At 52.6% G+C, this 11436-nt stretch overlaps 2 non-coding genes across 2 annotated transcripts; both read right to left on the reverse strand.

Moving 5' to 3' along the window:
* Positions 1–405: 405 nt before the first annotated feature.
* Positions 406–477, reverse strand: Trnaa-ugc (transfer RNA alanine (anticodon UGC)). Its single transcript has one exon. It is a non-coding gene; the product is annotated as a tRNA-Ala (tRNA).
* A 10528-nt stretch (positions 478–11005) lies between these two features.
* Positions 11006–11078, reverse strand: Trnar-acg (transfer RNA arginine (anticodon ACG)). Its single transcript has one exon. It is a non-coding gene; the product is annotated as a tRNA-Arg (tRNA).
* Positions 11079–11436: the final 358 nt, after the last annotated feature.

An 11436-nucleotide genomic window follows, 5' to 3' on the forward strand; every position in this document is an offset into this window, starting at 1 on the left:
ATCAATCAAACCGGGAAGGAATCGCGGGACCGGCGGGCAACCAGCAACAACACCTCCTACACGCGCTCAAACAGCGACAGAGGTCTTAAAGGCTTCTGTCGCGAACGGGGCCCCATGTTGCCGAGGGTAATAAACCGGATCCTTTGCGCACGTCCCTTCAGGAGGTAGTTGCTAGTCTCGCTCGGTGACCTCTGTGGTGCGCAGAAAAACAAAAAGAACCAAGTAGTGACGCAATTATCCCGTTGAGCGCCACAAAAACCGAACATTTTTCTGCTTAAGCTTAAAAAGCATCCTCTTTTTTGTTTCAAGACACCTGATCGCAGGAGTACAAATATTGCCTGTCAGCATGAAAGAAAAAAGAAGAAACGATCCACCACCACCTTTTGGAAGCGCTTCAAATTAAGCTGGAGATACCGGGGATCGAACCCGGGGCCTTTCACATGCAAAGCGAACGCTCTACCACTGAGCTATATCCCCTACGATGCGTGCCCGAGCGATAATTGCCTACCGGTGGCTTTTCGGGATGGGCTTTAGAGAAGAGCACTCTCGAATCGCGCATAAAATTCGTTCACTGCCCAGGCGCCCTGTCTCGCTGTTGTTGTTCGCGCTTCATAGTGCTGCCATTTCGCAATTCCGCGTCGCAGGCGGCTTCTTCCCTGCTGGACCGCATCGCGCACAAAGTGCGTCAATAGAACGATCGAACGAGGCGGAGATGCGGGAGCTTATACGTGTGTTGCGACGCAAATGTGAACGCCGCTCCAGCAACACACACACGCGTGCGAGAACAGGAAGAGGTGACCCATTGGCGTGATAGCGCGACAAAGAGAGAGAGAGAGAGAGAGCACGCTCTACTTAAAGGAAGGTAAAGTCGCCGTCGCCAAGTTTGACCCTCGCAGATGTTGTTGATCTTTTAACACATTTTTTTGTTGTTTTGCGCCCCCTTTTTCGTGTGCGTGTTTTCCTCCTCCCTGCTTTGGTCGGGCGTTCGTTGGCCTTCACGGGTGCAAGCAACACACTGCTGCTGCTGCTGCAAACCAGAAGTGCATTTGACTGCAGCTCAGACGGCGTCACCGGCGGAAGGTCAACCAATTGTGGCCCAATAATTTCACCGGAGTTATCTCGCCACGCGGAATAGCGGAAGCGCAACGAACGGAACTCGTCGCGTCTTTCGACCCTCACCTATGGCCTGCGTCGTCGACACACGCTGGTATATCAATGCTGGTACCCTGACTCGATCGGCTTCCATCTCACGCCATCCATCCATCCATCCATTGGTATCAAATCCGACCCAAAATGACACGCGGTATAGGCCGAGGGTTCCGGGCTCTGGAAATTCCTTCGACCCGGCTCGAAGACGAGGTTTTCTACCAAAGCATGCTGCTGCTGCTATTGATGATGATGATGGTGTGTGCAGTGAGAAAATGGTCGGAAAGCATATATGCTCCCTTTCGCAGGATTCCACGGCTCTTCGTTGCGTTCGTTGTGGCTTTTTGCTTTGCGTTCACTGCAGCAACCCCTGCGTCGTGTCCTGCAGCAATCCACAACGCAGGGCGCAGGAATAGGAATGCATTTTCAGTTCGATCTCCCCTCACCGACTGGTGTGTGTGTTTCAATTTTGCTTTATTTTATTACGTTTCATTCGTCCCGGCAGGCCAAGGGCTTCTTTTCTGCCAAACAACACCATTCCCACCTAGGGTAAGAAGAAATCCTCGTTGGTGATGAAAAAAAAAACACCCGCGAACGTGAGAAGCCATAGTGAGCTCACGTGAAAAACGGCTCACTCACTCGATGGAGTCTCACTCTGCTCGCCTGCTTGTTCGATGTTGATTATCCACCGAAAAACATGAGCTTATCTGTGCGCTTTGTCCCGTGGCATGCTGACCCCCGACGTCGGTGAGAACGAGACGTCCGATCACGGAAAGGTCTCTCTCTCTCACACTCACTCTAGCACGCCCGACAGCAGCAACAGCCGGAGCAGCAGCAGCAGCAGCAGCGACGGCAGCAAAAAAGGGGCAAACACAAATAAAAACCTTCGACCATCGAGCACCGAACAAGCGAGAGAGGGAGAGAGAGAACGCGTGAGAGAGAGAGAGAGTACGCGCTAATGGTGAAGTGCCTACGTGCCTGGTGAGAAGATAAGCATGACAGCATAATTTAAATCACTTCACTAACTCGCCTCTTCCGTTCGTTCGCTCGTGACTCACCGCAACAGGCAGAAGTGAGATGAACCGGAGCTGGAATCTGCTCACTTCTCGGTGAGGTGGTTACGTTTCGTTTCCCTCGTTTACCTGCCGTAGTTTATAAGGCGAAAAAAAAGGAACGAAAAAGGAACACAGCTAGGGTGACGTAGAAAAAAAAGGAAGCTGAATCGTTAGGTCCAGAGAACTTGCCTCGTCTTTCTTTGCCCGTTGCTTTTTCGTGAGGGGTTTTGAAGAAGCATAAATGCAGTCGAAGGATAAAGCGACCTACCGAAAGTAGGAGAAGATAACTCGATTTCTCTCGATTCGATAGTGATTTCCGAGGAACCTCCGTACGGTCCGTGTTGGCTCCCAGGACATGTGGCAGTGTTGGGGTGAAAATAATAGAGGACGAACAGCCGATGCGCCGAAGATCCTGAGCGGTTGGGATTAAGGGAAAGGATGCGAGTGGGATTACTTTCCATTAAGCAAGCGCACGCCGGAAGGGCGTTAGTGTGGCCCTTTACAGAGAGGGATTTGTAGTGATTTTTATTACAGCTTTCTTCGCCCTTTGCATGGGTGTTCACGAGCTTCTTCTGCGGGTCCTTCATATCGACATTCCAAGGACCCAATGGTACAGCAAATGACTGCCCAAAAAAGAAGGGGCTTACTCGTGCGCCGATAACGGAACGACGAGATCGTGCACGAGCAGGTAGGTTGGTTTTCAAGAAACGGTTTTCAAGAAACGGCCCCAACCCTGCAACAGCTGATAACGCCCTGTAGGGCCTCATTTTGGCCCAACGCGAACGAGTCGGCACATGTTAACGCGGCGTAACGCGGCTGCGTATGATAAGCGCTGGTGGCAGAAGCGTGGCCAAACGTGCGCAAGCGACTCGAACTCGGGCTATTTTGTTTTTCTGCTCAAAGCCATTGCTTTCCCTCGCGTGACGTAAACAAATAGTTACGAAGCGGTGGATGATAAAATTAAAAAAAAAGCTTACAATAAACAAGCCCAAACTATACGCCTTTTTATCCCCGAGAGCGCGTGGCCGCTTCATAAAGCCTTGCCATCTTTCTGCGTGTTAGTGATGCCCTCGCAAGATCGCATTTTACAGGATGTACATGAGCTGGTTGTCGTTTATTCACTTGACAATTGCTCGCCCAAAAACTCGCGTTTGAAAAACATAATAAAATGAACGATTTTAATCCCTTTTGGCGTGAGTGCGCTCCTGTTTGTTCTGTATTTGGCAACGCGAACGCAAACACACACACAGCGCTCAGGCGTCTGGCTATCCTTTTTGACTCCCCTTTGAGCTGTTTCTGTTGGTTCATCGATCCGCAGCATATCGCTCGATCCATCCGTTCCCCCGGACCAGCAGGAACAGGTGTGCACACGGAATCGAGTTTTGCAGGACCTCGGAGGTTGCTGGCCTTTCCGGCATCTTTTTACTGACCACGCTTTTGCCTCTCACTGGCTTCGGGTTTTTGTTTTTATTCTGTCTGGTGTTTAATTCCCATTTTTTTGTTGTTGTCGCTTGTCGTCAATTCGTCTGGACATGAGAAGCCATTTCTTCATGGCAACATTTTGCATACACAAAACGGCGCACAAACGTTGCCATTTTGTTTATGTGGCGTTTGCTTTTTGTTTTTTTTTTCGACCAGATCGCAGAAGGGGACTACGTACTTTCCGAAAGTACTGAAGCTGAACGACGGGACGGGAAAGTTGCGTTATTGAAGCATGATGTTTTCGGTGGGGGAAGGTCCCTGCTGTTTGTCCGTTTCATAATCGGTTGACGTGACGTTGAGCATATCGTCGATTTCCAGCCAGGATCTGGAAATGTCTTTCCCACTGAACTGGCATCGGTTTCATTGGTGGTCATAAAAACAAAAAAACCCCCTCCATGAATCCGGCTTCCAGGCTTTCCTTCCGTCAATCGTCAACTGCATGAGGTTGGTGAGGCGAGCGAAAAAAAAAGCAATCCCCTTTTGCTACCGAGAAGGAGAAAGCACAGCAAACGTCTCGTGGAAAGGGATACGCACCAGGGAGACACCAGGGAACCCGCCCCGGAAGGGCACACACACACACACACGCACGGATCCTTCGAAGGCCAGCGCGCACGTTCGTCAGCTGGACGGGAATTGGAAGGAACGGCTCGAACAGATGCGTACCAGAACCACGCACACGTGTGTGTGTGTGTGCACTGCATCGCCATTGTGCATACCGAGACACACGGTGCACCGGGGGTTGCAGCAACGTGGCCCAAAAAGACCTGGCCCCGCGCATTACCTGTGCGCCCCAGGAGGGGATGAAATTATGAACTTACACGCCGCCGCCGACGACGACGACGACGATGACGTTGTGCTGTCTCACTCGCACACACTACCTTTCGCCAAGCGGGCTGCATCCTTGCCGTTCAGGTTGTTTGTCCTGAGATCTGAGAAAGCCCAACAACGCCAGGTGTCGGTTTTGGGCTCTTGCGAGGGCTCTTTGCGATGGGAAAAAAAACACCTTCGGCCCTTCGCGATGGAAAATTCACCCTTGTTCGTTGTTGTCACAAGACGTTTGTTAAAAAGGAACGGTCGAATCGAAGGGCCCAATAGGGGTATGCTTTTTGGGGTGTACGTGAGGGATGAATTTCTCTCTCTCTCTCGCTCTCTTTCTAGTGCTCCTTTCCCAACTCCGATACATCGAAGTGACCCCTTCAACGACGATCAAGCGAGACGGGAAGATGTCGCCTTTCGAGAGCACACGAAATGCCTGATCCAGGTCACGGGCAAGATGATGAGCGGCGTGGTTTGCAACCTCCCCCACCGCCACCGAGATGCTGCTTAAACAGATCATCCCCCCCCCCCCCCGAGCGAGTGACCTCAATCTAGCTCGCGGCAAACCCCGCAAATGGTCCAAGTCGAGTGAGAATCTTCCTGCTGCAAGGGTGCTGAGCGTGCGTGGTTTTTTGGCTGTTTCGCGGCCCTGGCACACTAACAAGGCTAATCTCTTTGCCACCCGCATGTAGTGGGGGGGGTGCGTTTTCCACCCACCGTGGCATTCGCTTCCATCTCGCTCGCTCACGGGCTTCTCTCACTAACCGTTCGCTTCACCACCGGATTGACCGTCAAGGACAAGTTTGGTTCCAACAACGACGTCGTCGACGTCGCAATATGGGTTGACCTTTTTTTTTCTCTCTCTCTCTCCTCTTCTACCGTATTTTGGTGTCGAAAGAGAACGGGTGGGGGGGGGACACACCACACCGCTGGAAGGCAGGGGCAGTTCAATGCAGTTCATTCCGTGCAGCCTTCGTGCAGCGCGCACACACTCACTCGCTCGCTCGCACACACTCACAGCTGTCGTATTGGAGTCTCACGATGCCGGTGAGGTGTGAGTGAGCGAGAAAGCATGAAACCATGAGCTGCGACGTGTGATGCGAGGAAAAGTCACTGATCGAGAGACGCACAAACCGGAACTACGACGTGATCTCGTACATCGGTGATGGCCACAGCAAAGACATCGACCGGCCTAGACCTGGAAAAGGTAAGAAAGGCGAGAGAGAAAGAGAGCGAAACAAAAAAAAGACACGCACTTTTTGCTCACTCAGTGTGTGCGGCGTTTACGAGGAAGGATCTCGTCGAGCGGGTGGATTTCTGTGATTGAACCGAGCGCAAATGGGAGGCGAAAACAAAAAAGGGAAAGAAACCCCCAAATCGAAAGCAAAAAGAAAAACCCCACACGGTTGCACGGTTCCGAAAGCCCTCAGTCTCTCAGCGAGTCGATTGTCGACCCTTTTTGGTGGGGTTATGTGTGCCTTCTCGACCGCGACAGGGGTGGTTCGTTTCATTATCAGGCGCAATAATTTCGCGGTTACATCGCTTACTATCGGTCAGCAGCCGCGAACGGGCGCGAGATAAGCGACAGCCGCCCTGCACCCAAAAAGGGCCAGGAAATCGGCCATTGGGCGACGGGCGCGAGTTCAGGGATTTTCCCCCACCCACACCCATGTGTGTGTGTGTGTGTGTGTGTGTGTGGGGGTGTACTACAGCTGAATGGTGGCGGCGCCCTCGCAACCATATGATGACGCCGTGATGATGATGAGCAGCAGATAAGGGCAACGGAACGGAACCATCGCGAGCGAGCCAATGTTCTCTCTCTCTCTCTCTCTCTCACTCTCTCGCATGGCTAGTATGGACGCCACGGACACGCGGGCGAGTTTATTGGTCAGGGTGAAGGTCGTACACAACTAAAAACGGCCAGCCGCACGCGATCAGCTCACGCTCACGCTCACGCTCGCCTTCTCACTCTCACGCGCTCATCATCAAGTGTTGCGGTTTCATGGGTTGCTTCGATCTGAATGCTGCCTGTCTGCCTGCCTGCCTGCTCGGAACGCTCGCAGGTCCTTTGCAGTGCATAAAATCCTGGCAGCACAAAGCGCACACACCTTCGTCCACGCCAACACGCCACGGAATCAGGTCATGTCGCGCGTCGAATTTTCGGTGCTGCTCCATTTTACTTTCCTTTGTTGTCTCTCGCCCGACTGGGTGGGGATGGGGGGGGGGAGTTTGCTTCTCTATCCTCCCATTCACCCTCCCTCTCCCCCCCCCCAGTGATCCACTTTACAGTGGGTAGGTGGGTTATTTAATGCGCTTTATTTTTCCCCACGTCTCGAGAAAACCCCGTTCGCAAAAACCATTTGTCCATTTTCTTCGGGCACCCATCCCCCCCTTTCGCTGTGTGGCACAGTTTTTTTTGCACCCTCTCATGCTCGTCGGCGGTGAGAAAAGATGATGGTCTAATGTTGCCCGTGTGACAAAATTCATTCCGACTGGCTCGTGAAATTCCCACCTTGAAAAAGCTCTTCCACGAGCCACCACAATAAGCTTCGATTAGATGGATCCAATGCGATCCGGTGTACCCAAAAAGGAGCCCGAAAATGTTAAACCAACATTCCAAAACGCACAAAAACCCCATCGCGGTGGTGTGTTTTTTGCTTTCTTTCTTTCTTATGCGAAAATAAATGAAAAATAATACGTCACCAGGCCCGGCCGTCCTCCTACGTGGGTTCGATGTCGTACGCCTGTGTGTGTGTGTGTGTGTCTGTGCCTCAAGAGGGTGGTGGGTGGGTTTGTTGGATTTGTTGGCTCGTTCGTGTCTTTCTGCCCTTCATCATCCGGTCGCGTCGCGTCGCGGCGTTGTGACGTAATTGACTCGCGAACAAAACCCACCAATCCAATGCGAAAAAGAGAGTGAGAGAGAGAGGGGGAGAGAGAGATCCTGCGTTTTCTTGTCGTTCCCGGCTTATCAGGTGCCCGAAGGGTGTATTATGTCGCGTGTCCCACCTCCCTCACCATTGTCATCCCGCAATTCCACCCGCTTTATCAACGGTATGCTGTTGCTGGTGGAGGAGTAAAAGTTGACCGAAAGTTCGCAAGCCGACACTTGACGCGCGTTTTCAGTCCCTTTGATCGCCATAGGAGTGGGGGAGGGCTCGCCGTACCTTTTTCCCGACTCGGGCGCCTGTTTGCTCCATATTTCAATAAAAGGAAAACACCACCACCGTTGCTCCGGGCTTGCTTTGTACGCGCGTTCGGGACGACGTCGGGCGTCCTCTTGCGTGTGGAGAGTTTAATTTGAGGTCAAAATTGGAGCTGGAAGCCTTTGCTGGTAGGTGGTGGCTTCTGGTCCGAAACCCGTGGCGTGGTGTATGATTATGCGCGAGCAAACAAGCGTCGGGGCTTTGTGTTGGCCTTTTTCCTGTTTTTTTCCCGCGTCTTTTTTTCCTTTCGTCCTGTCACGGGTTCTCTCTCTCTCTCTCTCGCTCTCTTCTCTTCTCGTTGATCGTTGTTTTTTTTTGTTTTTTCTTGAATCAGCTGCCTTCACCCTCTACACAACAATGGCCAACCCTCACTTTTGCCATTCAATTACGACATAATTAATCGTCGCGAGCAACGGAAAGCACTAACGTAAGAAGCAAAAAGAAAAAAACCCCAAGTGCATCGAAGCCTCCATCGAGAGACCGACACTGGTGGAAAATCATGAAACTAATCCCGCAAAACGGATCGGTGTTGCGCTTAGCTGATCGCTAAATCGCTAAAGCCATCGCCCTTTTTTCCTTCGCACGCGATAACGCACACTTTGTCCATCGCCGGAGGAAGTACCCGCAGTAGGAAAAAAGTGGCAGTCAGCAAGCAAAGCGTTAATAAAATTATTTACTACCCTCCAGCACCGGCAGCGAGGATGACTGTCTCGGGTGTGGGTCTCGCCCTTCGGAGTGGATTTCCCTTTACCGTACAAGTGTTCGATAGAGCTCGGTTATTCAATGGATTTTCCCTCCCCGTGCATGGCTTCGTCTTCCCAACGACTTCAGCCCCACAGACACAAAGCGCTTCCTTTGTTTTAGCGCGCCAACGACGCAAGACGCGTCGCGGTACTTGAGTGCTTGCGCGTGATCGCGCGCACGCGAACGTTTTCCATGTGTGCGTGTGCGCGATCGACGATGGGGGCAGCCTTCAACATCTCGCTCTCTGGGGTCTTTACCATCGGTCGGTCGAGGTGCTGATCATGCACAAAACACGCCGTAAAGCCACCAAACAAGAAGCAACCACAACGCAACAACAGCCGTTAAGTCGAAGTCGAGTGTTGGTGATCGAGTGTTGGTGTTCGATCGTTCGCTCTCTCGCTCGCCGAGTGTCCGGGTTTTCCTTCATCTGTCGAAGCGAGCGAAGGTTTGCGAGCGATTCGAAGGCGATTTTGGGTTATCTTACACTCTCTCAACGCCATTTTCCCGACGATCGGAGAGGTGCCACGCGCCATGATCGCACGCAAAAGTGGCGTAATCATTTTTGGCAGCATAATTGTCACCCGCATTGGTTTCGTGCGGCACTTCCCGGTTCGCGGAAGACTCCTCGATGAGTCCTTCCTTCCGTTTGACCCTGTCCGAGGGCAGTTCATGCTCTTCGAAAGGTTAAATCCCTGTGGTTCCACCCTGTGTGCGTTCGAATCGAATCCCCCCTTCAATTCGTATCGAGTACTGATGAGCCTGCGGAGATACACCTGTCCGGTGGTTGAAGTGTTCGCAAGAGAGAGAGAGAGAGAGAGAGAGAGAGAGAGAGCCTCTCCATGTCCACAACACCACCCCTACGCGGCGGCAACAAGCGAGTGTCGATGCGTTCAAAGTGGGTTCAAGTATTTTTTTCACTCATTCCCTCTCTCTCTCTCTCTGTTCATTCGCACTTGAAGCTGTTGTTGGTGCAACTTACGTTGCTGCCCCACCGGCCCACCCAACCAAGCGCAGGCGGGCGTGCTGTTTGATTCGTTCAGCTCAGCCTCACGGTTCGACGGTCACGTGTCGCGAATCTTTCGCACGTTTCCCGATCGCCAACGCGGTTCGCGTGTGCGCACGCAAACACGCCTCGAAATGGTGGTGGGTGCGCGGTGGGAAGAAGGGTGGTCTCGTGGCACCGCGACCATTGGAGGTGATGTCTGGGGGAGGGTTTTTTTGTTGTTGTTGTTGTTGCTGCTGGTTTTTCCACCACTTCTCGTCTTCTGGTGCACGAGTGACGGGTTCGGTAGAAAGTCACATTTTTCCGTGGCCGATTCCGCGAGCACCCGAGCACCCGAACAACCGACGGTTTGCCTCTTGGCCGTAAATAAACTGGCACGGCGCACGTGGGACACGTGCAAATTTTGGAATACGCGTCACAGCGGTAGCACCGCGTGCGTGATGAGAATCGTGCGCAAATCGGAAGCAAAACCAAGGACGCGTTGTCGGTTGTGTGTGTGTGTGTATGTGGACGGAGGGGGGTCTCGTTCGATCGTTCCTATTTGCGATTGCTTCCTGCAGTTCCTGTTGCTCACGGAGAAGGCCATCACACGGGCAAAGGCCACGGAGGCCGTGGGCTGCAGCACGTTGTTGTAGAACGCTGGCGCATTTGCGAAACCTTCGGGGTGATTAATTTTAATTAAAACAAACAACCCCCACGTAAGCGCGCACGACAAATGCGAAAACGCGATGTTGGCAAGCGAACGCATCATCCTTCCTCTTGAGATGCGTTTCCAATCGCCAGCGAGTCGCATGTAACCACAAAAGAAGAAACCCCCAAATGCGCGAGTTTGTTCTTGCATTCGAACACTTCCAGCGGGCAAATAGCCTCATTTGCCAGTGGAATCTTCTCCCCAAAGGCAGCTCGGACCGTTGCTGCCTCAGAAACAAACCCTCGATAAAGCGCGCGCCTTGGTGCCCTTTTGCCGCAATGTGTCTTCGCGTGAGGTCGAACGCTCGATTGCGTCCAGCGCGCGCACGTCCCCCCACACACACACACACACACACATGCCGCCTGCACGCGATGGGCAGATTCCGCTCGAGTTTTGTTCCATCTCTGTCGAAGGGTAGCGCGTTGACCATTTTGAGCCATCGTGTCACTGTTGAAGCGCAACAACGGCGGCGTGGCGTAAAATATGCGCGCGCGCGCCCCTTTTTCTGCGCCACCATCCCTAACACCCACCCCCGCACACGTGCCACACGGGTTGCTGCTCGTGGGGTTGATTAAGGGTTGAGAAGAAGCGTGCACAAAAGGGCGATGCTGCTGATGGGGTTGCGAGAAGCGATACTTAATTTGTTTACGCGTGCGCAATGACGTTCCCCAACCGCTAGAGTACGTGTTTTGACGCTCGACGAGGGTTTAGCGAGCTGCCAGAGTTGCACGAATGAGACGACATAAAAGCGCTTTCGATGAGAAACCACCAATGAAGCGAAGCTAAAAGTGCACGAGAAAAGGCATTTATGGAGGCAGTAAAAAAGTTCCTCCTTGTCGAAGGCGATTTTACAACAGAGTGAGCGCGATCCTGCCAGGAGTCGAACCTGGAATCTTCTGATCCGTAGTCAGACGCGTTATCCATTGCGCCACAGGACCCAGTTGACGATACGTGCGTTCGTTGACGAACGGTCCATTTTCACCTCGTTCGTAGGTGTTGCTTTTTGACTCTTGGTGGAAATGATCACCGATGCAACGCTAGCTGACGTGCAGCAAACGACCGCAAAAAACGGTACCTCGTTATGCGCACGGTACTAATTACAATCTAATGAGCGCGAGCGAGAGTACCTCTCCTCTGCCACCTGTACGGCCGGTTCCTTTTGCTTGCTTGACTTTTCCTACCTTCCGCGAGCCACGGGAGTTTTTCAAACGGGGTTCTTTTGCTCGGAAGCGATTAAACACACCGCACCCCGCAAGAAGGCTCCCGGGGTCGCCGGGGGTTGAAAAGAAAACCGCC

The sequence above is a fragment of the Anopheles nili genome, chromosome 2 (assembly GCF_943737925.1).
Source record: "Anopheles nili chromosome 2, idAnoNiliSN_F5_01, whole genome shotgun sequence".
In the NCBI taxonomy this organism is placed as follows: domain Eukaryota; kingdom Metazoa; phylum Arthropoda; class Insecta; order Diptera; family Culicidae; genus Anopheles; species Anopheles nili.